We start from the raw sequence: 4,155 nt of genomic DNA on the forward strand, positions 1-4,155 counted from the left end.
AGTATGTTTGAGATGCATGTATTTGACTGATTGCCACACTTGTGATGTTAGTAAGATTGTGGATGATGTATATTTCTTGAATTGGTTAGCTCACCCTACTGTTTGTGTTTGTGTTTGTGCATGTGAATGCGATGATCGTATAATGTGTGATATTATACGGGAGCAGAAACTATATCAGATGAATTAGCAGATGGTTCTGGACTCGCTTAGAAGATGAGAGATCTGTGGGGAAAAGGAGACATGGGGAATTTCTAAAATAAATCTGTGTTTGAATTTCCGAACTGTGAGAAATTTTAAATTTCAGAAGTCTATGAACTGTGTGGAATTTTATTTTCAGAAGACTTGTGCTGTAATAAAGAACTTAATATTTTATGGGTGTTGAAATTTGTTAAAGACGAATTACATATGTATTTTGTGGAAAATAAATTGTAACGCCTAAATCGGGGTGTTAGAATGACAACAATAAAAACCAATGTAACAAAAGGTGTCATTAATTGTAGACTTTGTTATTGTCTTAAAAATCCTACAATAAAATAGTATCAACAACAGGATCTCACAATAAAAAGTTATCGGCCATAACATCTCATGACTATGACTGTCTTAATGTAAGAGGTTATCGCTTGGATGACCTAAATCATGAACGAATCCAAAGATTTCGTTGACCTTAATATGATAATCAATTTAACTTATTTGATGATATAATGTAAACACATGAGACAAACTTAAATAAAAATAAAAAAACTCTTGAAAGATTTATTGTGAAACTCTATGTCGATGATACCCTAAATTGGTACATACAAACTCTGAAGCATTCAATACATAAAACCTATTTTGGGTTTCCAATCCATGTGAACAAGTCATACTCTTCTATGTTTAGTTATAATTTTTCAAGTTCTATTAAATTAAATTCCGTTAACTATTCTACCTCCATCATAAAGTTGGTAACAATAAGTAATATTCGTTTAGATGAGCATGTCAATATTTTCATTGATATTTTAAGTATTTAAAAGAACTTTTCCTTTCATTTACCTCCCGTAAGTTCAAATATAAATGCGTTCTCATTCTTTGGAAATCTAATTTTGTAAAATAAAATTAAGAAATTCTTCTTCTTTTACTTGAGTTAGGAAACATAACTATTCTTCAACCAAAACCAAAATAAAAACTTCAATATTTTCATGTGTTCAATCTCTTAATTTGATGGTGGCGGCCACCAACCACCACAATTAATTTACTGTTTATTGTTTTATTTGTCAAACCTAACACAACTTTACGGCATAACTACCCTAATTTTGAGATATCAAAACGGAATTCGATTTCAAGATAAAATGTTAATTTGTAACCTAGTTATTTGCTCAAATATCAAAATTCTAATTTCACACCGGTTTCAATTCAAACTAAAATTAAACACTATTTACATAAGTGGTAATTGATATTTAAACACTATAAGTTAACATTTAAATAATATATATGCTTCTTGTAAGGTTTAAAGACGTTATCCATGCATTAGCTCGTTCATTGATTAAACTTACTTCTTTTATTCTTTCATTTTTTTACCCTTATCATAGAAAATGTGAATGTGATTATTTTCTTGGTAAAAAGTATCTTAGAACACTCACATCCAAATAGAAAAAGTCCCTGTAGAAAGAGAAACGCCCTTAAAAGAAAAAAAACATCCAATATTTTCATTTGTTCCATCTCTTAATGCACTCTTTCTTCTTTTATTTGTCAAACCTAACATAGTTTTAGCACATAACTGTCCTCGTTTTGAGATATCAAAATGGAATTGGATTTCATGATAAAATTTTAATTTGTAAATTAGTTATTTGCTCAACTCAAATATCGGAATTATAATTTCACACCAATTTCAGTTCTCACTAAATTTAAACACTAAGTGGTAATTGATATTTAAACAACATAAGTGATCGTAAAATAATATCTAATTTTTTGTGAAGTTTAAAGCCATTATCCATCCATTAACTCGTCCATTGGGTAAACTCACTTCTTTTATTCCCCCGTTCTTTTACCTTTGTCATAGAAACCGAGAATGCGATTTTTTCTAGCCAAAACATATCTTAGAACACTCACATCGTGTTTCTTTGTCCAATAATAACTTGTCATGGACATGCATTGAATCCTTTGAGTTGTTAATAATTTAAATATTTTATCATTAAAATCAGGCTTAAGACAAAACCTAGCAAAATCCAAACAATATTCTAAACTATTATTACAAATATTATGTAGTATAAAAAAAATTTGATGTTGGATGAGTATATCTATTACAAATCGTAGGAATTATGTAATTACAATGAGCTGTTTGAGAAAATGATAGAAATTTTGTTGGTACGAGTAAATGAAGTACTTGACCAATCTAATCTCAAACTGTAGTCATACGAGGATGACCACCAGTGGCTACATCATCCGGAATAAATTTCCCCCAAAACCAATGTGATTTCCAAACTTGATTCATTTCTTCAATTCGAATATTCCTTGTCTCAGGCAGGAGCAAGGCAACAAAAATGGTCATGATAAGCACAAATCCAGCAAAGAAGAAGAAAAGACCAAACTTCAAGTGACAAAGCATGGTTAGGAAAACTTGGGCAATGACAAAGGTAAATAACATGTTTACAGCAACATTGGTGCCCTGACCTGCAGATCGAACCTCAAGAGAGCATATTTCACTAGGAACCAACCAACCTAGTGGACCCCAAGACCATGCATATGCTGCAACGTACGCACATATAAAGAATAAGAGAAGACCTGCTTCTCCATTGGTAAAATAGCCTTCACCACTCACTCCAAACTTTAGAGCAATCATGATTCCGACAGCAAGCTACACATATTATGAATTTCAAAATTAGTTGTTCACGGTAACGAATGAATTTAGTGATAAAACTGTTATTTTTAAATATTAAAATAACAAACATTATTTATCAATTAGGTTAAGGTTTTTACCTGACAAATAAGCATTTGAATCCCACCTTCGAGGAACAATATCCTTCTTCCAAACTTGTCCACAGAGAAAATGGAAACAAAAGTTGCAACCACATTAACGCCTCCAGTGATAACTGAAGACATAAGGGAAGTATCGTTTCCAAAGCCTAAAGTTTTAAAGAGGACAGGAGCATAAAACATGATGACATTGATGCCAGTGAATTGTTGGAAAAAGGGAATCAGAGAGCAAAAAGTGAGTTGAGGTCTGTATTTTGGTTTTGTAATGTTCTTCCATGGATGTTCAACATCTTTGGCTGCTTTAGCCGCATTAACGAGGTCTTGGAACTCCTCGTCAACATTATCCACGCCACGAATCTTTTGCAACATTTTCTTAGCTTCTTCTTTTTTACCTCTTTCGATTAAGGAGTTAGGGGTGTCACCTAAGAAAAGAGATCCTACACATAGCATGATTGCAGGAACTGCACCAGCACCTAAAGAAATTCTCCAACCATATTCTAGTTTTCCAGTGCCGTAATTAATAAGGTTTGCAACCAATATGCCAATTGTGATCATCATTTGAAATCCAATGTTAAGTGCACCTCTTATCGATGTTGGAGCCATTTCAGACAAGTAGACAGGTACAGACTATTGGAAATAATAATAACAAAAAAGAAAAAGGAAATGTTAAAAACAATTTAATAATGAAGGTTTCCCCATAGTCATATAACCAAATTGGAAAGCATTGACAATGATGCAAAGCCTTACCTGATTACAATATCCAACACCAAAACCAAGTAATAATCGACCTATGATGAGCATTTCAATATTGACTGCAAAACCGTTCAACAACGCACCAACAAGGAAGAATAAACCACCTGCAAACATAGAGGTCTTGCGTCCCATCATTCTTGTGGTGGTGGAAGCAAAGAAAGAAGCTACCAATGCAGCAAGATATAAAGAAGAGGTGAACAAAGTAAGGAGTTCGTTGTCAAATTTGCAGTATTGACTTTCATGGAGAGACTCATCTTTCATTTTTTTATAAACACTCGGAAAGAATTTTAATAAGAATGGTTCCATGGAAGTCACTCCTCCCGTGATTCCAAGATCATAACCAAACAGTAGACCGCCCATGGCTGCTACAAAACATGTGACCAACACGAATAACGTGATCTTACTTTCATATTGTCTTCCATTTTCTAGAGTAGCAGAAGCTCCACCTGCCAT

At 33.0% G+C, this 4,155-nt stretch overlaps 1 pseudogene; it reads right to left on the bottom strand.

Moving 5' to 3' along the window:
• Window positions 1–2,374: 2,374 nt before the first annotated feature.
• LOC148199383 (sugar transport protein 10 pseudogene) lies at window positions 2,375–4,155 on the bottom strand (annotated as a pseudogene).

Source organism: Vigna umbellata, chromosome 4 (assembly GCF_029865625.1).
Source record: "Vigna umbellata cultivar VRB3 chromosome 4, Vumbellata_1.0, whole genome shotgun sequence".
NCBI classification, from domain to species: Eukaryota; Viridiplantae; Streptophyta; class Magnoliopsida; order Fabales; family Fabaceae; genus Vigna; species Vigna umbellata.